This window comes from Oreochromis aureus, linkage group 3, assembly GCF_013358895.1.
Source record: "Oreochromis aureus strain Israel breed Guangdong linkage group 3, ZZ_aureus, whole genome shotgun sequence".
NCBI lineage: Eukaryota > Metazoa > Chordata > Actinopteri > Cichliformes > Cichlidae > Oreochromis > Oreochromis aureus.
Window position 1 is genome coordinate 129,684,879 of NC_052944.1, and position 25,571 is coordinate 129,710,449.

Below are 25,571 nucleotides of genomic sequence, written 5' to 3' on the forward strand. Positions count from 1 at the left end.
ACCTGACTTTACAGCTTTTGTACCCCAGCTTCATCTGTGCCTGTGAGTTTTCCAAAGCTGGGGAAATGGTGTAAAAAAAAAAAAACGCAATAGACTGAATGCAAAAACATTGGATAAACTTATTTTTCTGAATAGAAATTTATAATAAACTGAGTCAAATGGGTAATATTACATTCACAATACTTTAATTTTCACTTAATGTCATTCACAATATATTTTAAAGATGTCTACAATATTTGCAATATAAAAGATATAAAATGATTCCATGGAAAGTACAATACCTTACAGTGTACAAGTATGACTAGGTCATTGAATCTGTGTCTGTTGTGAGTCTCAAGTAAGTTGCCTGCAATGATATTTAAGGTCCAGCAGGTGTCAGTATGGAGCAAAACAGCAACACTGTGTCGACACAGTATCAATACAGTTTGGGGAATGTGCTGAAACGCTTCACAAGGCCTCATCTACCCATCACTACTAAATTGTAACTCAAAAGACCTCAGCTTTATTTGCTGGCAGAAAACAAACATAAACTGAGCAATGGCACAGAACACGAAGGCACAGAACACAAAAACACACAGGCATAATCCAAAGGTACGACGCGACAGAAAACACAGGAAAACACAGGGCTTATATACACAGGGTGGTAATCAGGGAATGGGCAACAGGAGGGAGACACAGCTGGGAGAGATCAGGGCTAACGAGACGGGGGGAGCAAAGCTGCACACACTAACATAAGACAAAGACTTTCACAATAAAACAGGAAACATGAATCACTAAACAAGGACGCAGACTTGACACTGAGAGACAGACAGAATATAACACAGAACAGAGAAGACAGTGACTAAACCTAAAGGCCAGAACACCGAATAGAGTAAAGAGAACAAAACCCAGAATAATCCTTAATCCCAAATCAACCCAGCACAACTCAAAACCCAAGCAAATCATAATCCAGAGAAATACCAAACATAAGAACTAATCTCTTAACAAGAATAACTGAAACATAGATTATAATAATAATCAATAAAGCACCAGAGAAACATTCCGTAATGCAAAAATAAACCAAAACATAAGAAACTTAAAATGCTGAGTCACAATGACCCAGAACCGTGACAATTCTTATAGTTTTTGTACAGAAAGAATACAGCGAGTCACTAAGCTACTTCATGTTCCTGCTCCTGGTGCTGTGTTATCTGCTCGTTGCCCCCTGAGTCTATATTGCACTTTTTCTTAGGTCCCTGCAGCAGACACTCAGTCTTTATCACAAACATGTTCACTAAAATAACCAACCACAGTGCAACTGTGATGAACACCTACTCTTCCTGTTTGGTCCTTCTTTGAGGCAGAGACTGAGAGTCAGACACTAACAGGACACGTTTCTGTTGTATTTGTCTGTTTAAACATGACCTGTTAACTTTTTCTCTCATTTCTACTCAGCAGAAAAACATGATGTGTTTTGGGTTTAATTCTGGATGAACTCCTTCTTTAATCTGACTTTTAGACATTTCAAAGATTATTTCCTCGCTCACACATATGAAAAATAACAAAGATTGTCTGTACTCCACACCATGATTGAAAACAAACACTGTATCAGATTATGACTCATAATCAGTTTCTCCAACTTAAAAAAAGTCATATGGAAAGTAAAAACATTTAAAGGCACAAATAAAATCAGTCTGACATTATTACTGGATCCTGATCATCTACAGACTTTACTGTGTAGAAACAGATCTTTGGTTTTATAATTTAATGTTATTCTGACTGTAGCTTCTGACCCTCATCAGTGTGTTTGACTTCAGGCTGGTTTTTATGGACATTTTCCCCAGAATGTTCAGACTTTCTGTACGTGCAGATGGAGGAGCAGGAAACAGGCATGCTGATGGAGGAGTGGTCAGGTGACTGGAAACAGTGGGAACACACTGAGGCCACCTACAGGGCAGGTAGGGAACAGCAGGGATCTGAAATCATATGCGCTGTTAGTGAGTGAGACACACTCAAACACTGATGATTACATTTGAAGAATTATTACTGATGGCAGCAACATTTGAATGGAGCTCTCTGTCTGTGCTGATTTGTCGCCCTCTGGAGGTCAAAACACAAACTGCATGATGTCACTGTAACCACCACAAAAGGAAGGAAAGAAGGATCAGTGGTGCTGTTACATTATCATATCTACAAATGAAGTCCTCACCTCCCAGCTTCAGTCAGACTGGTTCACCTGTCCCCACACCAGTTACACCACTGGCTGAAAACATGGATAATGTGACTTGGAGCACTTTTAGTTCAGAGACAGCAAACAGTGAGGCAAAGATAGAAGAACTCAGCCTGTGGGATTCACTGAAAGATGTCATGTAAATCCTCAGCACCATCCACAAACATTTGCGTTATTTACAAAGAACATGGAGAACATCAGTGTATGAACACAGCAGTACTGGAAAACCCGCATTAGGAAAACACACAAAAATTCTCTCCACCTTGAAGTGAAGTGGAATATAAGCAGCTAATCATTATTTATATTCATAAATGTTGTGATTTCAGATTTCTTTCATTTCTTTCATAATTGCTGTAAAATAGATTTTATTTTTGCTTGTTTTTTTCTATTCGTTGTTTTTCCCATAATCTCATCTCTCAATAGGAAACCTACTACGACATGGCTTGGCTTGAGTCAGAGCAACATTTATCAGAGGATCACAGACCCAAGAGAGATAAACATGTTTGTGAACACAGGTTTGTGCTTACAGATTTATTACTTAATGCCAAACTATTCTGATCTCATTTTAAAATGAAACATGTCCATGTAATGACTGCATTAACCTGATGGACCTGAGGTCAAGTTTAGGATATATTGTTCATTTCTCCAAGATATTTCAGATTGGTCGGACCTGATGAATAGAAAAAGTAAGAATTATCTTTGAATGGTGTTTTTGTATTTATTTACTTCTAAATGCAAAATGGAAATGATTAGCAATGAGTACATGGCAGGAACAGCTCAGGTTTGAAAGTTTGAGAGGCTGAGACAGTTTGTACATGTGCACAGAGGGTTAGTAGATATATTGGAAAGAGCAGGATGAAGATGGAGCTACCATCACCACCATGTCTCCATATGAGGGCATATACTTAATACTTTATTTAAGTTCAACATTTTCCAACCTGATATCTTAATGATATCAAAAATGAGTCATTCTGTTATGCTGCTGTATCAGCGATTGATATAAACTCATGTTTATGTAGCAAATCCAAAAAATCATTGTTGTCTTCATTCATTTACAATAATTCCTTTGTCATAAAGATTCAAAAGAGCAGGTTCATATATCAGCATTTCATCAACAACTGAGGACACTAGAGTGTCATTCCTCCGTGTCCAAATTCAGATCTAATGAAATGATGGAGGCTGTTTCCTACCACGGTGCTAATGTGTGACTAACAAGGCTCATGGTCTCCAGCAGACAAGCGCCTGGAATGAGGTGAGCTGAGTGTTGCTTTGGTGGGTCTGTGCCCACGTCATGCATCAGGATTCATATTGGCAATAGTTCATATCTCTGTTCTTTAGCCTTCATCACAAAGCTGTGAAGGAAAAACAAACATCTAACAGGATTTGATGGATGCAAAGTCCACTGAGCTCTTTGTCATTTACAAACTTGTCCAACCAACAAGAGCACAGATGAAAAACACAGTGACACTTAAAGGATTTTGCCATATATGAGCATAGATTACTTTCATATAGATTTGCAATGCAGGCTTTTGGTGAGCCGCTGGGTTCTGTCTAATAATCATCTCAGCATTTTACAATAGAATAGCTCTTTATTAGCTCTTCATTTATTGTTATTGGACATGAAACAAGGAAGCTGTGTTTCTCATTGGATGTTAGTTTCATGTTCATCAGGATCATTTTCTAAAGAGCTGATATTTAGACCATTTACTGCACTGGCTGCACATTCTGTCTACATTTCTCTGTATGTGCTGTGTTTGTCTTTCATATTTCTCCATATTGACACAAACAGTGAACAGCAGTAGATCTACTCTTCATCTGTTTTAGGCCCAGTGAAAGATCTGAAGCAGAAATGGTGTCATTAGGAGAAGAAGAACAAGTCCGGCGAGGAGGCAGCAGCTCTTAAAGATGAAACACAGCAACTGAGCCCTGAGCAGCCAGGTATGACCTCCGTAAGTCCATAAAAAAGGCCAGAAAGGACTACAGGGACAAAATGGAGTCCAGCTACCACAGCTTTGACACCAGGCGACTGTGGAATGGACTGCGCTGCATCACTGACTACAAGAAGGTCAACACAGTCAGTGTCCAGCCCACTGCATCTCTCGCAGACGAGCTTAACAACTTCTATGCTCGTTTTGACGCAGACAACAGAGAGCAGATCCTCTACCCTCATGAGGCAAGTGAGGCTGCAACTTTAACTCTGAAAACAGAAGCTGTGAGATGGACCTTTAAAAAGGTCAATCCTCACAAAGCTCCAGGACCGGACGGCATCCCAGGCCGGCTACTCAGAGTGTGTGCAGACGAGCTGGCAGAGGTGTTCACCAACATCTTCAACCTCTCCCTGAGGCAGTCAGTGGTCCCCACGTCCCTCAAAGCATCCACCATCATTCCCATTCCCAAAAAATCAGTGGTCTCCTGTCTGAATGACTACCGTCCTGTTGCACTGACATCCGTCATCATGAAGTGCCTGGAGCGGCTGGTCAAAGGTCACATCTGCTCCTCCCTCCCTGACACACTGGACCCTCTTCAGTTTGCCTATCGGACAAACAGAGCCACAGAGGATGCCATCGCCCTGGCAACACACACCACCCTCACTCACCTGGAGAAAGGGAATACATATGCAAGAATGCTCTTCATCGACTACAGCTCGGCATTTAACACCATCATCCCTCAAAACTTGCCACGAAGCTCGTCGACCTTGGGCTGGGAACACCGATCTGCAGATGGATTCTAAACTTCCTCACAAACAGGCCCCAGGTGGTGAGAGTTGGTAAGCACACTTCCTCATCACTCATCCTTAACACAGGTACGCCCCAGGGTTGTGTGCTTAGCCCCTCCTATATTCCCTGTTCACACACGACTGTGTTGCTAAACATGAGTCCAACATCATCATCAAGTTTGCTGATGACACAACCATCATAGGCCTCATCACAGGTAATGATGAGGCGGCCTATAGAGAGGAGGTGATGGCACTGTACAGTGGTGCCTGGAAAATAACCTGACTCTCAACATCAGCAAAACTAGAGAAATGATAGTGGACTACCGGAAACGACCAGTCAGGGAACACCAGCCCATCCACATCAACGGTGTCAAGGTCGAAAGGGTCAGCAGCTTCAAGTTCCTTGGAGTCAACATCACTGAGGACTTCTCCTGGACCCTTCACACAGACACTGCTATCAGGAAAGCTCGCCAGCGGCTTTACTTCCTGAGGAGGCTGAGGAGGTTTGGCATGAACGCCAGCATCATCTCAAATTTCTACAGGTGTGCAATTGAGAGCTTGCTGACGAGCTGCATCACAGTTTGGTACGGAAGCTGCTCTGCCAGCAGCCGTAAATCACTACAGAGGGTGGTGAAGGCAGCAGAGCACATCACTGGCACGAGGCTTCCTGCCATTCAGGACATTTATCACCAGCGATGCCTCCGTAAAGCACACAGCATCATCAAGGACCACAGCCACCCAGCACATCAGCTCTTCTCCTTGTTACCATCTGGCAGACGTTACAGGAGTCTGTCTGCTCGGACTACAAGACTTAAAAACAGTTTTACCACCAAGCCATACGACACCTCAACCACAACACTTAAACACACACAACACAGCACTCAGAAGCTACCCTGCAGCTTCACAAGTACTCTGATTAATCTGCACTGGTCACTTCACTTTATTGTTATTGTAATTTATATTTAAAAAGTGCAATACTGTAAATTTCTGCTGCTCATTCCTGTGCAATATCCCATCTGCCCTCCGTCATATTTCTTTTCAAGATTTTCTTATTTAATCACTAGTGTACATATATTTATATTTATGGATACATATATATTTAGTCATCTTTTCTCTTTTACCATGTCTCTCTAATATTTTGTTCTTTACTATTTTTCTATTTGTTATTTTATTTTATTATATTATATTTTTCCTACTGTATCATGCTGCTGAGAGACCGCTGCTCGTCAAACACATTTCATTGCGATGTTGGACCCTGTGCTAACTTGCATATGACAAATAAAACTGAAAACTGAAAACTGAAACTGAAAACTGAGCTCAGAGAGCTTCACATGAAAAAGCTCCTCAAGCAGATCATGTCAGAGGTTTGTCATCAACAGGAGGAACTGTTCATATCATAGAATGAAGGATGCTTGTCAGCTGGATGAAGAAGGTTATTTAATGGCAAACGTTCACATTGAAGTCAAATTGTTGTGGTGTTGAACAGATTCATGGACTGATTGTCTCCAGAATGTTAGAAGAGCTTCAATGAATCATTAGAAACAACTTACAGCTGCACAGTTGTGTCAAACACATCTTTGTGTCATTGTGGGATTTTTGTGTTTCTACATGTGACACACGTCTAAAACATGCACACAATTTGAAGACAAACAGGGATCATTTGTTCCCACAGCCAGATGCTGAGAGCCATTTCCTTGTAGTCCTGTGTCTATATATATGTACCATTAGATGTTATTGGAATGATTGTCAGCTTTGATAGTTTCATGTATGTTTAGCTGGACGGCTGTTTGATCCTCCACATGTTTAAAGGTGTCCAGTCCTGAGACACTGGGGTGGAAACAGCTGTGATGTCATTGGACTGTCACAAAGACAGAAGTGCATGAAGTGAGCAGCCAAGGAGCCGCTGATGTTTTGGATTCAACAGCATTTGAAAGGTTGACACAGACACATTTGCACATAGAAAGCTGAATTTGTCATATGCCACAGTGAACTCACTGTTCAGTGTTTTCAGGAAGCTTCTTAACTGCCTCTGCTGCCAAACAAGCAGCTGATGTCCTTGAGAAGAAGCTGAAGAAGTCTTCAACAACAAATACAGGAAGTGGACTTTCAAATACTAGATTCACTTTAGACTCACACAAGAAATGACTCAACTAGCTGTGTTTGATTGACTCCTTTGACTCTATGAAAGCTCAGTGTGTGTCTGTACACAGACTGTTGTGTTGGACTATTATTCAGTCGTCTGCTTTTCAAATGTCTGCATCTCAGTGTAGATGAGGCTGGGGGTCATGGGAGGCCACCATAGCAGTCTCTTCAACATCATGACATCATCATAAATGCTGCTGGACTGTCTGATGGGCTGACGGTGAAAAAAGCCGTCGGGAAGGAAACAGAAGACATTTCAGAGGCTGCAGCAGATTTCTTTGATTTGGGGCCTTTTTCAGCTTTATTGGACAGAGCAGTGAAGATAAGTGACAGCAAAGCAGAGGGAGAGAGAAAGGGGCGTGGTCAGAATCAAAGCCAGGCCAGCTGCTCTCCACCTCGTGGCACATGGTCACCTGCTCATCCTAGTGAGCTCCACCAGCAGCCCTTTCACACAGTTTACACTGTCAAACACTGTGTGTGGACCTCAGCTAACAATAGGCTACATTTAAGTCTGGACTACATGCTTTTATATTGAGGCAGATTTTTACCTGTTTTTATTCCATCAGCAGCTCAACATCATGAGCAGCTTTGACATAAAGACATCAAACTCAAGCTGACTTTAAACTGGATCTACTTTTAATACAGGGGCTCAAAACAACCAACATCTTTATTATATATCAGGACAGAAAGTCATTTCATCTCAAATGGAAAACAGCTTTATTTGGAATAATCAGCACTATCAACTGGTTTGGGATCTCCACCAGTTTCATGTCTTTCAGCTTCTCCAACAAAGTTCCTGTAAAATCAGCATCTTTATTGGTTTGATAGTGATTGATTATTCAGTCCCAATCTGCTGTCATCTAAAGAACAAAATGATGTTTCTATGAGTCAAAAAGCTCCAGATGTTGTTCACAAAGAAAACAAAGATTAGGAAGTTAAACACAAAGTGTTTGGAGCCAAAATGTTCCCAAGCTGCTCTTTTTGAAATGGCAGAGGTACAGTGGTGTCTAACAGCACACTGTGGAAGGCAAACATGTTCTTGTTGGATGAAACTTCATGAATCCTTTGTAGATTTGAGCTTTTGGAGCCTTTCTTTTCTCTTCAGGTGTACAGAGGCTGAGGAGGCAGGTGAAGCAGGTGGAGCTGTTGTAATGCTGGCAGAGGGTGTGTCTTAGTAACTCTGTGAGGTAGAACTGGATCCAACATTGTGGATGTGTTGATGTTGGAGCCATTAAGATTCTCTGCACACTGTAGGATTTCCTGTGATTCACTCATGGGGCATTTTGGAGTCTGTCAATGAAACTCTTCATATTTGTGTTTGACACCAGTTTATAGAAACAGACAAATGTGTCATGCTTTTGTTCGGCCTCCACAAATATACACATTTGTTCATTGGTTGGACTTTTGGAAGGAGACACATTGAAAACCATGTTAATAAGATCTTGTTGTTTCCTGTGGATCCGACACAGAGAGTGGACTTCAGACAGAAAGCGTGGAAGAGATTTTAGAGGCCGTGTGTGGCAACAGGAAGTTTCTGTATGTTTGCTGATCTTACATGTGGAAAACAACACGTGATGTTTGTGAAGTTCTACAATGATCATTGTTCTGACAGCATTTTGAGTGGGAACAGTTCAAACTGGGAGTAGTGGGAGTTATTTACTGATTGAAACAAGCTGAATGTTTCTGTGCACGATGAAGATCAGCAGCAGCAGCTCAGCTGATCAATGAATTGACATCTATCAGTCATTTCATGAGATGAAGTCATCAGCAGACATTTGTTCTAACTGTGTGATAAATGTCAGAACGTCAGGGCTCTGCTTTAGTCACTACTTGATGATCATTGGCTCATTGTTGAATCACGTGGCCCAGTCTGACCTCTGACCCTTTGCTGCAGGTCTTCTGTGTTATCTCCACTTTCATGTCTGATCTTCTGCTGTATCGTCCAAAATAAACATCTGAATCATTTCCAACACTTCAGCAGATCTTTAGTTTGGGCAGCACAGTACAAAATAACACATATTGTACTATACTGCCCACTTCCTGATCTTATTGGATCTGTGTGTGAGGTTGGTGAAGGAAACACATGTTTACTGAGTGAATCGCTGCCATTAGGAACTAGTTTTTATATCACAGCCTAGAAATCACACAGGACCATTTCTGCAAGTGAAAAGTCCTAATTGGAGGAAAATAATTGTGTAGTTTGTGCGACTGAAGAATTGTCCCAACTACATGTGCTGCTGACCTTTGACCTTTTCTTTACGTGCACAGAGGAGTCTGTGGAAACATCCTGAGGCAGTGCTACAGATGTCTTCAAATAAAGTGGTGTATTATCCATGTTTTCTATGGATCACATCAATATCCTGATCTAACAAGCCCCTTTTGTGGATTTTACAGCCTCTGACTTTTGCTGCGTCTGCGTCTCATTTCAAGCACAAGAGCAAGAAGTGGATGAAGAAATGGGGCGAGTGGGGTCAGTGTGGTGCATGTCAGCTGTGCTCATGCTTTCACAAAGAACATGTGTATTCATTGGCAGCATTAAGCTTTAGTCTTCATAATAATAAAGTATTGTGACTTTATTATTGTGAATCCTCACAGTCATGTTGCAGCTCTGCTTTGCTTTAAGAAAATGTTCTACCAGGATGTTACTTTCCTAAACGTGTTCTCCAAATGTTCCCAAAGACTTTGTTCTAAGTAGTTCTACATGATGAAACATTCACACTAAGTTTAAGAAGGTGTTATGATTAGAGATGGACCGATCCGATATTAGGTATCGGTATCGGTCCGATACTGACGTAAATTACTGGATCGGATATCGGCGAGAAATAAAAAATGTAATCCGATCCATTAAATATCAAAAAAGCACCTCACAAAACTTGCGACACAGTGTAACTTGCCTCATAACCGTAGCAGTGTGCTCACGTGATAGAGCGGCTGTGTGTATTTGTAGCCTCACTAGCAAACCAGCATTTCATCTCCGAGGAAGTTATCCCAGAGAGAAGTAAAGCAAGTGTGTAAGCTCATCTCTGAATGTTTGTAAAGCGTACCTACGTTAAGCTTAACCACCGATATATGGAGCGTCTGCCTCATCTCTCTCCCTCTCCTGCCGCTACTTCATGAAACTCCTTAATGATCAGCTGATCGGCTTTTCTGTCGCGAGTCCGTCTCTCTTGTTTGTTTTTGGCCCACTTTGCACCACAAGGAGGAAAACAGCAGCTGAACAACAGCAGCACGTTTAAGCTTGATAAGCTGCTGTTAGAATTTATTTAATATTGCTTTCTAGACCAGGATCCTTTTCTACGTAGCTGACGGCTGGTAACTGTGCAGGGGCGGATCTAGCAAAGTTTAGCCAGGGGGGCCGATAGGGCATTAACAGGGAAAAGGGGGCAAGAAGACATACTTTTCTTTCTTATTCTCATTTAAAATGTCTAGCTTTTAATAAATAATTATCTGAATCTTACACCCAAAGTTTTAATCTGATGTAAAATGTATAGAAGTCCATTACTGTATATAGTAACTGTTAAGTCTAATATACCCTAGTAAGCTATACTACTTTTTCCTTTGGGAAGATACCATCTGTGCAGTCTGCAATTCTGTAGAAGAAAGATGTTAAATCTATTTAATTATTCTTGAAAAATAATTTATTTCTGTGCATTTTTTTTTCACCCTGCATCAAATTAAAGTTGATTACATCGATTAAGCATCATGAGGTGGAGGGTGGGGGGGTGGTTCCCTATTTTTTTTTTTTTTTTTTTCGCTGGGAGTTTGCAACCCTATTAGTTAGGTTGCTTAATATTTCTGCTAAGTACTCTTTAAAATACCAGAATAGGAAGGATGGAGTAGGTTTAAGTTTATTAGATTGATCAGTATTGCTGAACTATGAAATATTTTGGGTGCAGTGTATTTTTCACATACAGGTATAACAGAATAGCTTTAGTGTTGTTGTTTATTTAAACTTGAGTATGAACTTATACAAAATGCAGCAAGATATTAAAAAAACAGTTTTATTGATTAAAAAACACACAATATCGGATTAATATCGGTATCGGCCGATATCCAAATTTATGATATCGGTATCGGTATCGGACATAAAAAAGTGGTATCGTGCCATCTCTAGTTATGATTCAGTGTTATGGATATTTTTGTACTGTGTTTTTTGGTCTGCCACACCAGAGGGTGGCATAGTTTGTGTCCTGTGTTATTGCTGCTATGTGAGTTCCAGGTGGAGGCTGACCATTGGTGGAGGACTGGGAGAGGCCGGCTATAAATGAGGGCCCTTCTCAACTGGCACGCCCCCCGCCTACTTCCTGTTCCCAACGCACTGTGCATGTGGCTGTGTGTGAATTTGTATTCTGGAAGCTTTTTCCGTGTTGTAAATAGTTTGTTGTATATAGATGTAAATAGTTGTCAATAGTGATGGGTAGATGAGGCCTCGTGAAGCGTTTCAGCACATTCCCCAAACTGTATCGATACTGTGTCGACACAGTGTTGCTGTTTTGCTCCATACTGACACCTGCTGGACCTTAAATATCATTGCAGGGAACTTACTTGAGACTCACAACAGACACTGATTCAATGACCTAGTCATACTTGTATACACTGTAAGGTATTGTACTTTTCATGGAATCATTTTATCTTTTACATTTCAAATATTGTAGACATCTTTAAAATATATTGTGAATGACATAAAGTGAAAATTTAAATGAAAGTATTGTGAATATAATATTACCCATTTAAATGTAATTGACTCAGAGTTTATTATAAATTTCTATTCAGAAAAATAAGTTTATCCAATGTTTTTGCATTCAGTCTATTGCGTTTTTTTTTTCACACCATTTCCCCAGCTTTGGAAAACTCACAGGCACAGATGAAGCTGGGGTACAAAAGCTGTAAAGTCAGGTGGAAAAGGTTCTGATAAGATGTCTTCCTATTCCCCCAGTACGTTAAAGGATCCTCTGATCTTGGAATGTTTCTCTCTGACACTCTCCACAATACTAAGGGGTTGGCAGTCCTTTATAATAAAATTCATGACTGCCTGGTCCAGAACAGTCTTCCTAGATGCTTGATTTCAAAATAATAAAATGCATATTAATAAAAAAAATGTTGATAAAGCTGTTCAGTGTCAATATAGGCCGACCTGTGTTCATTCTCGGTGTGTTTGTCTCCTCATTTTCATGTTTGGCTCTGTAATGCCTAAACACTGAGGAGCAAGAAATGCAGAACAGATGCGACATTTAACCTGCATAAAATGAAATAAATAATTTCATTTTAACAAGTCACATTGCTGTTTTTCCTATTGTGATAGATTACACTGAAACAAAGACAGACAAACTATTTGCAGTTAAAAGATCAAAATGATCCTACACAGCAGAAACATTTCCATTTTGTTATGGAGAGATGTGTATTTTTATTTATCTTTGCGAAAGTTAATTTGTGGGGGGGTTTTGGTGGCGACTCGTTCCATTGGCAGATGCGGATGCGGTACCTTTTAAACACAGTTTGGCGCGTTGGTAATGAGCGATCGATCACGTGACTTTTTCTTAAAGCGACACACGCACCGATACAGGTGTCGCTAGGTGAGCTTGATACATGCGCCGGTGCGTCAGTGTTGCTGGACCCATCACTAGTTGTCAATATTTAATTTTACTCAGTAGCTGTAGGGGTGGGAAGCCATTTTTCTTTGGGAACTGTTTCTCCTGTTTTTGGTTAGGGAGGCAGGTAAGACACCTGTAATTTTCTTTTGGGGTTTTCTGTGAAGGTAAGCCAGCTGCATTTCATTTCTAGAGTTTTTGGTTTGTTGTTTTGGCCATGCTCACCCTGACGCCCGCTACCTTTTGGGCCTTAATAAACTGACTGGCTGTTGTGAAATCCATGGCAGTTGTCTTTTTGGTTCGTCTTCCTTGAGAGCAGGGAGTGTGGGGGCAGTTCTCCTTATTTTTATTTTCCTTATGTTGCACGCCAGGTTTCCCTGGGCTGGGGTGTAACAAAGGACACACAAACACCATCTGTCCTTTCATCATGTGTACAAACGTGTTCAGATGTCAAATGTACCGTGAATGGATGCAAATGTGGATCGTTCCAATAAAATGAGACAGTTTTGTAAGTGGATCCCAGTTTGAAGTTCATTGAAACCTATAAGAACATGTTATTCAAACCAACTTTATCCAACAGGAAGAAGCATCAGGGGAACAGGAAACATTCAAACATGTTTACTGTAAGAACTGCACAAAGGAAGGAAACACAATCCTACACACGAGCACTTTAAAATGGACATTTAGCTTTTCAAACATCAGGGAGTGCTGCAGTAACAACACTGTGCCCATTCTGATCAGACTGAAAGATTTATAGAGATTTATCCATGTGCTGGAAAAGGATTTGATATCAACATATATGCAGATTAGTAGGAGCATTTTCTGGAAGGTAAGTGACGGACAAGGTAAGGGGAAGTGACGGACAAGGTAAGCGACTCATGTTGTAACTGACGTCAGATGCCGGAGATTTTAGCGGAAAATTAAAGCAAATGGTAGTTTAGATTTGAACAAATTCCTTTAAGATTCAGTATTACCAAATACACTTATCAATTGTCTTATAACTAACAACATTTGTCTAAATCATCTCCAACACCCTGGAGAACAACGGGGAGGGTTTAGAGGCTCTCCAAGATTATATTGATCAGTGCTTCCAGGATTTCGTGATGAAGAAGGCCCTGAGTGCAGCTTCCCCGGCCAAACCTGACATGCCGTCGTCGAAAAGACTTCGCCCGGCAGATTCCCCCGGCACAACATCGCCAGCAGGCAAAGATATTGTCAACATACTGGAGTCAATCGACCAACAATTGTCCAGTTTCGATGCAAGGCTGTAGTGATGGGTCGTTCGCGAACGAAATGGCTCTTAGAGCCGGATCTTTGAAGTGAACGACGCGAGCCGGCTCCTTATCGCGAGCCGTGGGTTTTTTTTCTTTCTCTCACCCTCTCTCTCGCCCTTTTTTCCGCTTCCCTCTGCATGCGAGCCTTGTGCTTTGCGCTGGGGGGAGGGGCGGTAATTACACTCAGTAGCAGAGGAACAGAGCGGGAGGGAGAGACAGAGAAAGAGTGCCAGGGACAACAACGTCACATTAGAAAGGTATAGTAATCATCCACAACTATTTTCAGTTGCAGATGATAAAGGAGTCAGAAAGTTTATTCATGCAGGCCCATATGACAGAGAATATGCATGTTCTTTTTGTTTTTCATTTTTTAATTTATATTTAATTGTGTTGTGGTTTGCAGTGTTTAAATTTGTAAAAGGAAAAAGCTGAAAATTTAGATAGTTGAACTGTGACTAGTTGGTTTTTGTATTATATGATTTATTTATTACATTTTATGTGGAGTGAATAAATAAAAGTATATTTACAGTGACTCCCAGAGACAAAGCACGTAAAAACTCCAAAACACGTACAAACTCCAAATCAAGTACAAACCCCGAAGCACGTACAAACTCTAAAACACGTAAAAACTCAGTAGCACGTAAAAACTCCAAAACACATACAAAAGACAACAGAAGTGCTCCAGGATGCTAGGCGCAGTGTTGAGCTTTTGTTACCTAGTGGCTACACAAGCCAGCAAGTACCAACGACCAGATTTGGTGTGTGGTAGTAACAGGTAAATGAACATTTTTTGAAAATTATTTGATTATATATGAGTGCTTGTGTATAAATACACAAACAACAATTGTGTAATTTAAGTGATCTAAGTAGCTCTATTTTGGAAGTTCAGTTCATGCTAGACATGTGCTTTGGAGTTTGTACGTGTTTTCTCTCTAGGGGCCACCGCATATATTTATATATAAATAAAACCACTTTTTTTTACATTAGTAATTTCTTTTGTGCATAATTTTATATTATTGTTAATAATAAATTAATTAAAGCAACAAAACAACCTGAAGAGTTGGTTTGGATCCGAAAGAGCCGGCTCCTTTTAGTGAGCCGAACCGAAAGAGCCGGTTCTCTAAAAAGAGCCGGAAATCCCATCACTACAAGGCTGGCCTTGGTGGAGATTCTTCACTGGGAATTTAAATCCTTGCGAGAGTCCCTGGAGTTCAGCCAGCAGCAGGTGGAAACGCTCGCTGCTGAAAATGCCACGCTAAGAGAGTCGGTGAAATGTCTCACAGACAATGTTACCCAGCTAAATAGAGAAAAAAAAATAAAAGAAACAGTTCTAGATCTACAAGCCCGTAGCATACGTGATAATCTGGTATTTTCTGGTATTCCAGAAGCCGCTGGAGAGGACGCGGAGACCACGGTAAAAAGCTTCATCAAAACCCACCTGAAGCTGCCGGAGGACACGGTGAAGAACATCGTCTTCGATAGGGTGCATCGCCTCGGCCCCATTCGGGCTGCGGCCGGGAGACCACGTCCTATCGTGGCCAAATTCAGCCACTACAAACAAAAGGAACATGTGAAAAGCTGCGGCAGGGAATTAAAAGGAACGGACTTCAGCGTGAATGATCAGTTCCCAAAGAGATCTTCGAACGATGCAGGGTCCTCTTCCCAATCCGACGCAGCTTCATCCAGAAGGGCTCCAGCGCTGTCATCGCTGTGGACCGGCTGTGCGTGGACGGACAGCTCCGTGTCTGTATTAACTTCACACCAGATAAGAATCCGCTACACCCTTTCCCCATCCACTCACACTAATTTGCATTAACATCTGTTTAACTTACTAGTATCAAATCACATCTTAAGTGTGATTTCATAGCAGAATTAACTCCGTCACTCTCCGTCAGTGGTTTAATTGGAATGTTTCCGGGTTTTTTTCCTTCTCGTTTTTTTCTTCTCTCTTTTCCCCTCTTGTTTTTATGCTGCTCACCCTTGTCCTTGGTTTCCTTCTTTCTTTTTCTTTCTTTCTCTGCTTGATCACCTGCTTCCACACTCATCCACAAACAACATCCTTTATTTCGACACACACGCACAGCACTATGGAGGACCACAAGACCCGCCAAGCATCGAAATAAAAATTTCTGTGCTTTAATAATGAATTGTAGAATAAATTTTGCAATTGTAAATTCATTTTTGAATTCCAATTTAATAAACTGCATTTCAAAATCCTTTTTCCAATTGCATTTCAAAATCCTTTTTCCAATTGCACTTTAATAAACTGCATTTCAAAATCCTTTTTCCAATTGCATTTCAAAATCCTTTTTCCAATTGCATTTCAAAATCCTTTTTCCAATTGCACTTTAATAAACTGCAGTTCAAAATCCTTTTTCCAATTGCAATTTAATAAACTGCAGTTCAAAATCCTTTTTCCACCTGCAATTTAATAAACTGCAGTTCAAAATCCTTTTTCCACCTGCAATTTAATAAACTGCAGTTCAAAATCCTTTTTCCACTTGCAATTTAATAAACTGCAGTTCAAAATCCTTTTTCCACTTGCAATTTAATAAACTGCAGTTCAAAATCCTTTTTCCACCTGCAATTTAATAAACTGCAGTTCAAAATCCATTTCCCTTTCCTGTTTGCTCTGGGATTAGCTGCTGGATTAGCTCCTGGATTAGCTCTTCGATTAACTACTTTTGCTGGAGGCTATTCAAATTAGCCAGATGTAAGATGTAAGGAGCTCTCTGATTGGTTGGTCAGACACAGGCTGTCTGCCAGCCTGGATTTTTCTAGCTCATAGCTTCGCCCTGCTACGGCGTGTGTGCTTGTACAAAGGCCGTTCAGCGTCGGAATTTACGCTCAGCTCGACACGGATATGTGAAGAATGAAGGGACCCTGCAGCGAAACGGAGAGCCAACCTCTGACCGAGTGCCTGTCTACACAGTCTGACCACCTGTTGAAGGTAAGGTGCTAACATGGCTAAAGCTAGCATCACCGCACGTAGCCCCGTTATTTTAAGGTCATCTTAGCTAATGAAAGTTTTACGTCGCAGCTGTACGAGCTAGCTACGTGTTTTGTAAGCTGCTGTGCTCTTCACAAATAAAGCTGGAAGCAGCTCAGACTGTTAGAACCAGCACTGAGCCCTGTTACATTTATACAGTGTTAGAGCAATGGCTGCAACCTACAGCCTTTAAACTAGCGATTAAAATGCTGACAGTAAACTCGTCAGTCCAAATGTTACCACATTACTCTATGGTACTTAGAGTTAAAACAACTGAGACAGGCTGATTAAAATAACAGCTGTCAGTTCTCTCATTCCTTATATCAAGACTGGAGATCACACTACTGATTTCAGTTCATTTAATATGTGAGAGCACAGATTCATTCTCAACTGGACATAAATGATGATCAAAGGTTGTATATGTGATGAATTCATCAAATCCCAGCCTCTAACACAGTGCGCTGAATCTTAGCTTTGAATGTCCAGTATATTCTAATCAGTGAGCATTCACTGAACCTATAGTATCTACACCTGTGTGGCAAATGTGTGGTAAAGACACAGATACTGAAGTTTAATTATTAATACAATATACATCATGAGAAACGAAAGCTGAAATTGATTCAGTTTAGTACTTTTCTCTGTATGCTCTGTGATATATACTGTAAATGATTTTCACAGAGGTCTTAAAGTACTTAAATCACTGCTGATAGTCTGGTTGTTTATATTTTCACGTTTTTGTGTCTGTAGGGCTGTTTGATGATAATTTGGACTCATCTGGGAGATGAGGACACACCCACATCTGTTCCATACTGCAGCCATGGATGGTGTTACGGCTCTGAGTCAGCTTTGGGCCATCAGACGCACACACTGGAAAACCAGCACCTGGACTTCATGCAGGAGAGACGCCTCAGTGATGTAGGTTCATAAGCGAGTTCAAACATTTCTGGCCTCTTATCACTTAGATTTTGGATGCATTTAAAGCAGGAACTGCACACTAGGGGTGGGTTTTAATAATCGATTCATCGATTAAAATCGATTCTGGCTTGGATAACGTGAAATCGATTCATTAAAATCCTGAATCGATTTTTTAACATAAATTTATTTTGCCCGAAACGCCAGAATCTCACGTGAAACCTCACAAAATTTCAACAACCACCAAACAGCTAAGACAGTAAATGAGAGCAGGAACACGGATTCTGCACAAGGATGTAAACACACAGCGCGGACTCACGGATCAGAATCAGTGAGACGTTGCCTTTCTCACCCGACGGGCGCTGCAGCTTTAAGCGTCTGCGCGTGTTCCCGCGGACGGCAATCACTTTCTGGCACAACAACTGCACGGACACGGTCGGTGCTGAAAGCCGACAGCTCGCTGATTCTGATATTTCGGCGGGTAGCGCTTTGTGTTTACGCCCTTTTTGCGCTGATTCTAAAGCTGTTAGTTTTATCTCTCTCCAAACAATATTGACCGAACCAGCAGCAAAAGAAGATCCAAACTACGCTTCACGTAAACATCGTCATGAATTCACTCTGACTTTTACTGTTTTGCTTCACCCACGATAAAATCACACTTCATGCACAGCTCTCTCTCTCTCTCTGTACTGTTTTCTGCATTATTTGCTTGCTTGTTACGCGCAACTCTACTGTTGTTTACAGTGCTGTCGGCCGCTGTTTTTTTTTTTTTTTTTTCGTTTTACATACTTCCGAAAAGAAAACCTAATTTCTGCCGTTCAATACTGAACAAATTTAAACTTTTTATGCAAAATGCAAAACGCTTAGCCGTGTCTCTAATAAAACCGCTGTAACTTCAGAGGTAACGTTCATATGTTGATTAATGGTTTTCTTTCGTTTTTGATGTACTGCAGAATATTTTTATAAAATCCCAGGCCAGGAAAACCACCTTCATGTTTTTCTGTGTTTTATCTTCAGCTACTTTGACACAAAGGCATCTGCTGTGACGCTCACACCTTTGATAAAGTCTTGCGTGTGTCAGCTTCCTTTTTATAAATACAAAAATATGTCAATGTACTGATCTGAATTATAATATTTATGACTGTCAAAATTTCCCAGATTCAAATTGATGTTAATCGAATCGAATCGTGGATCGAATCGATTTGGGACCTTGTGAATCGGAAATGAATCGATTCTAGAAATCAGTGACGATACCCAGCCCTACTGCACACCTAGCTGTCAAAAGTTTGGCAGCATGAGTACTGTAAAGTTTTGTAGGGTCCTTGTTAAAAATTCCACAAGCACCACACCACATTTGTCATATACAGTTCCATTTTGTACAGGACATTTTTGAAATATATATATATATATATATATATATATATATATATGTCCTAGTTATCCACTTGTCAGTAATTTTTGAGTAAATGGATGTCACTGATAAATCAGTGGTGATTCACCTGCAAATGTTTTTAACAAACTTTGTTTTTTGTAGAATTCATCAGCAGCTGTGGAGAGATGCATTTGAATATCTTCTGGTTCCACTTTTCTTAACCTGGAAGCTGAGGATGGCTGATTCCTGACAAGGACACAAACCTCAGTGCTTATCATGGGTGTTACATCCTCTGTGCAGCAATTCCAGAGAAAACGAGAGAGCAACGACTGCTCATTAAGACCAGACAGAAATCTGTCCCTTTCTGGCAGCTGTGGAAACTTCCAATAAGAAAGTTTGCATTCTTAGAACAATGCTGGGTCATGTGTGATGTGTCATCATATGAGGATATAACATTTTGACTTAATTCTGCTCAATTAAGTGTTTTGATTGTTGATCCAGTATGGCAGCTTTGTGTTGTGCTGCAAGTTAAAACCCATTGTCCTCATGAGCACAGCATCTAACAACTCTCCTTAAAAAAAGTTGATTGACTTTAACTGGACACAATGGTTTCCATTGGGAGATACATTCATCACTCATCCGTGACACTGGAGAAGTCACCTGGATGAGTGATAAAACTATTTTCCATGGAAAATCAAGAGGAACTAAACTTTGTTGTTGTTTCTTTGGGCTCAATTTTGCCTGAGGCTGAAATTGAAGTTTTCTTCTTCTGAAAGAAGAAAACATTTTGCCAATAATCAGATAAAAAGATTGTTGAACCAGGTGGTATTCTCTGGAGTTTAAGACCAAAACTGAACTCAGTGAATTGACATTAGACTGGAATTCATAAGATGAATAGAAATACTGCAGAAGCTGAATGATATATATATATATATATATATATATATGTGTGTGTGTGTGTGATCTTTGTTTTCTCCAATTCACCAGGTCTGTAAAGTTCAGTATGACTGTGGTACATGATACAAAAGAATAAATACAGAAGAATAACAACTTTATGTGAATAACTTTACTCTTCTTAAAAATAACTCAAAACAAGTAACAGTACAAATGTGTACAAGTTAGAGACTTCCTCAGTAAGTTTACACTCTTTTGGAGTGATTTTAATTGTGTGTTAAAGAGATTAGAGGTAAAGTAGAGGATGCACAGTCCATCACTGAGGCCGTCTCTCCTGCATGAAGTCCAGGTGCTGGTTTTCCAGTGTGTGCGTCTGATGGCCCAAAGCTGACTCAGAGCTGTAACACCATCCATGGCTGCAGTATGGAACAGATGTGGGTGTGTCCTCATCTCCCAGATGAGTCCAAATTATCATCAAACAGCCCTACAGACACAAAAACGTGAAAATATAAACAACCAGACTATCAGCAGTGATTTAAGTACTTTAAGACCTCTGTGAAAATCATTTACAGTATATATCACAGAGCATACAGAGAAAAGTACTAAACTGAATCAATTTCAGCTTTCGTTTCTCATGATGTATATTGTATTAATAATTAAACTTCAGTATCTGTGTCTTTACCACACATTTGCCACACAGGTGTAGATACTATAGGTTCAGTGAATGCTTAAATTGCACTGATTAGAATATACTGGACATTCAAAGCTAAGATTCAGCGCACTGTGTTAGAGGCTGGGATTTGATGAATTCATCACATATACAACCTTTGATCATCATTTATGTCCAGTTGAGAATGAATCTGTGCTCTCACATATTAAATGAACTGAAATCAGTAGTGTGATCTCCAGTCTTGATATAAGGAATGAGAGAACTGACAGCTGTTATTTTAATCAGCCTGTCTCAGTTGTTTTAACTCTAAGTACCATAGAGTAATGTGGTAACATCTGGACTGACGAGTTTACTGTCAGCATTTTAATCGCTAGTTTAAAGGCTGTAGGTTGCAGCCATTGCTCTAACACTGTATAAATGTAACAGGGCTCAGTGCTGGTTCTAACAGTCTGAGCTGCTTCCAGCTTTATTTGTGAAGAGCACAGCAGCTTACAAAACACGTAGCTAGCTCGTACAGCTGCGACGTAAAACTTTCATTAGCTAAGATGACCTTAAAATAACGGGCTACGTGCGGTGATGCTAGCTTTAGCCATGTTAGCACCTTACCTTCAACAGGTGGTCAGACTGTGTAGACAGGCACTCGGTCAGAGGTTGGCTCTCCGTTTCGCTGCAGGGTCCCTTCATTCTTCACATATCCGTGTCGAGCTGAGCGTAAATTCCGACGCTGAACGGCCTTTGTACAAGCACACACGCTTCGTAGCAGGGCGAAGCTATGAGCTAGAAAAATCCAGGCTGGCAGACAGCCTGTGTCTGACCAACCAATCAGAGAGCTCCTTACATCTTACATCTGGCTAATTTGAATAGCCTCCAGCAAAAGTAGTTAATCGAAGAGCTAATCCAGGAGCTAATCCAGCAGCTAATCCCAGAGCAAACAGGAAAGGGAAAAGGATTTTGAACTGCAGTTTATTAAATTGCAGGTGGAAAAAGGATTTTGACCTGCAGTTTATTAAATTGCAAGTGGAAAAAGGATTTTGAACTGCAGTTTATTAAATTGCAAGTGGAAAAAGGATTTTGAACTGCAGTTTATTAAATTGCAAGTGGAAAAAGGATTTTGAACTGCAGTTTATTAAATTGCAGGTGGAAAAAGGATTTTGAACTGCAGTTTATTAAATTGCAGGTGGAAAAAGGATTTTGAACTGCAGTTTATTAAAGTGCAACTGAAAAAAGGATCTTAAAATACAGTTTATTAAAGTGGAATTGGAAAAAGGATTTTGAAATGCAATTGGAAAAAGGATTTTGAAATGCAGTTTATTAAATTGGAATTCAAAAATGAATTTACAATTGCAGAATTTATTCTGCAATTCATTATTAAAGCACAGAATTTTTTATTTCAATGCGCGTGGCTCTTGTGGTCCTCCATACAGCACGATCACGCACAGTCATGCGCTCAACGGCAGCACATTTACATCAGTCAGACAGCGCACACAGTCGTATAGGATACACACACTTAAGCCAAGCGTACTCATATTAGTAAATATGCAAACACATAGTCAGACTCAGGGAGCATCTCGCCACACAATTTTCTCTCTCTCCCTCTCTTTATTTATGAACAAAGTGATGTATTCTCTCCACCTGTCTAAGCGACACACACAGCGCACACCCCTAGTTATACACAGACAACTATGGGTGCACTAAGATTCGTTACATGGAATGTAAATGGAGCTGGCTCCAGAGAAAAGAGGTTAAAAATATTTAACCAACTCACAAAAATACTGGCAGATGTTTTCCTTTTACAAGAGACCCACAGACCTCTTAGAGGTTCAAATGAACTTAAAACACCTGAGTTTCCTAATGTGTTCTCAGCTTGTTATAATTCTAGACAAAGGGGAGTAGCAATTTTACTCCATAAAAAAATTAATTTCATAGTACTCGATACAGTTATAGATCCAGAGGGCAGATTCTTAATTATTAAACTATCTATATGTGATAAAAAGCTATGTATTGTAAGTGTATATGGTCCAAATGTTGATGACCCCTCATTCTTTCACGGTTTTTTCAGTGCACTCTCTGAACACTTAGATGACACACTTGTTCTTGGAGGCGACCTCAACCTTGGACTAAATGAAGAAATGGATAGGCTCAACACAGCAGGAACTCAGCGTAATTGGCAGTCCATAAATATAATCAAACAGTATATGAGCGACTTCGGTCTTTGCGATGCATGGCGCTCCCTTCACCCCAACAGTAAGGAATATACTTTTTTCTCACATGTTCATCACTCCTACTCTCGTCTGGATTATTTTTTGGTCAGCAGCTCACTGCTGAGGGACATTTCAGACACTGAGATTCACCCTATAGCTGTCAGCGATCATGCTCCTGTAGCTTTAACACTAATGCACAAGAATAATACTACGCCTAGTAAAAACTGGAGATTTAATACATCACTGCTTAAAGATGAAGACTTTATTAAATATTTTAAAAAAGAGTGGACTTCATATTTAGATTTTAATGACACTCCCGGAACATCAGCTTCTGTTCTATGGGAAGCAGGGAAAGCTGTGATGAGATGTAAAATAATCTCTTTCTCATCACATAAAAAGAAAGAAGAAAGCAAAAATATTCAGGAATTAGAAAAAACCATCAAATCACTAGAAGAAACCCATCTAAAAAGGAAATTGATCAGTTTTTAGACAACATAACTCTTCCAAAATTATTAGACACTCAAGCAATGGCACTGGATTCACCACTGACATCAGGTGAACTCCAGGAAGCCCTGATAAGCATGCCCAATAATAAGGCTCCAGGCCCAGATGGCTTTCCTGCAGAATTCTACAAAGAATTCTGGACGATTCTAGCACCAGTTTTTTACAGAACGTTGTTGGAAATCAAAGAAAAGGGCAGACTTCCATCAAATACGAATTCTGCAAACATTAATCTCCTGCTAAAACCAGGCAAAGACCCTGTATATCCCTCAAGCTATCGTCCAATATCCCTTATAAATGTAGACCTCAAAATAATCTGCAAAGCTCTCTCAAAGAGATTAGAGAAAATAACCCCCCTCTTAATTCATCCTGACCAAACTGGTTTCATAAAAGGTAGGCACTCATCAACAAATACACGTAGATTACTTAATTTGATAGACTACTCGTACAGTAAAAACATTGAAATCACAATATTATCTCTAGATACAGAAAAAGCATTTGACAGAGTTAACTGGAAATTTCTATTTGCAACTTTACACAAATTTGGTTTTGGAACCTCTTTCATAAACTGGTTAAAAATATTACATAATTCCCCAACAGCTTGTGTCAGAACAAATGACCAAACATCCTCCAGTTTCTGTCTCCTGAGGGGCACCAGGCAGGGATGCCCACTTTCACCTTCACTGTTTGCAATTTTTATTGAACCACTAGCAGCAGCAATTAGACAGAATTCAGTAATTAAGGGCATAAAATGCAAGACATAAAGACAACATAAAATCAGCCTTTATGCGGATGATGTGCTACCTTTTCTCCAAAACTCACAAACCAATATCTCTGGGGTGATTGGATTGCAAGAATATCAGACTACTCAATTAACTGGTCAAAATCTACAGTCCTTCCGATTAATTGCTCCTTCCATAATTCTTCTTCTACACCACTGCAATCGGGAAATATAAAATATTTAGGGTAGACAGTTCCATCTAGCCAGATCACCTTCTACTTTCTTTAAAAGTGGGATATGGTTTAATTTAATTAGATCTGCAAGCTTGGGAGAAACATTAATACCCATATCACTCATGGGAAGGGTTGCCGCTATAAAAATGATGGTCTTACCAAAAATAAATTATTTATTCTCAATGATCCCAACTAAACTGCCACAAGATTGGTTCAGATCTCTAGATTCATATATGTCCGAACTCCTTTGGAAAAATAAACCCCCACGTATAAGCTTAAAAACCCTACAAAAGACCAAGGATAAAGGAGAATTAGAACTACCTAACTTTCAGCACTACTTCTTAGCCAACAGGCTTCAGTTTATCTCAGGATGGCTAAAACATACCCTCTTAGATGAACCTTGGCTAGATGTAGAACAAGCACTTTGCAATAATCTAGAGATTTCAGATCTACCATTTATCAGCTCAAACATCCAAAGACATGAATGCTTCAAAAGCATCAACATCAGCTCTTCTCTGACAGCATTGTGGGAGTTTCTAAAATTGACGGAGTCTTCACTAATCCCATGCAAACATACACCTATCTGGAACAACCCTGACATATTACAAAACAATAATATAATAAACTTTTCAGATTGGAGTTGTAAAGGAATCAAATATTTAGAACACATATTAGAAGGAACAGAATTTATTTCATTTGACAGACTAGTTACACAATATGGGATCAACAAGAAAAGATTTTTAGAATAAAAAACCGGGTCAAGTTGAACTACAAACACCACCAAGTGTGGTTCAATTTCTTAGTCTTAAAACCCCCAAATTACTGTCCAAAATATACAGAATGCTTTTTAAAACAGATGAATCAATATCACTTCCTATTGCAAAATGGAAAGCGGCTTTATCAGTTAGCTTAGACCAAAACTTCTGGTCTCAGATTTGCTTAAAAACCTTTCATCTAATTAGAAATCCCAGTCTTCAATTAATTCAATACAAAATACTACATAGAGTGCACTATACAGGTCATCGGATGTTAAAGATGGGCTTTACGTCTACCAACAACTGCTCACACTGCCAAACCAATTATATCCACGCTCTTTGGTTCTATCCACCTGTTCAGAAGTTTTGGCGCGAGATATGTGAAGACTAATCA

The 25,571-nt window shown here is 40.0% G+C and overlaps 1 long non-coding RNA gene across 1 annotated transcript; it reads left to right on the top strand.

Annotated features, from left to right (window-relative positions):
* The first annotated feature begins 14,151 nt into the window (after positions 1-14,151).
* Positions 14,152-15,482, top strand: LOC120438093. The gene is made up of 2 exons (XR_005611663.1): positions 14,152-14,186; positions 15,315-15,482. It is a non-coding gene; the product is annotated as an uncharacterized LOC120438093 (long non-coding RNA).
* Positions 15,483-25,571: the final 10,089 nt, after the last annotated feature.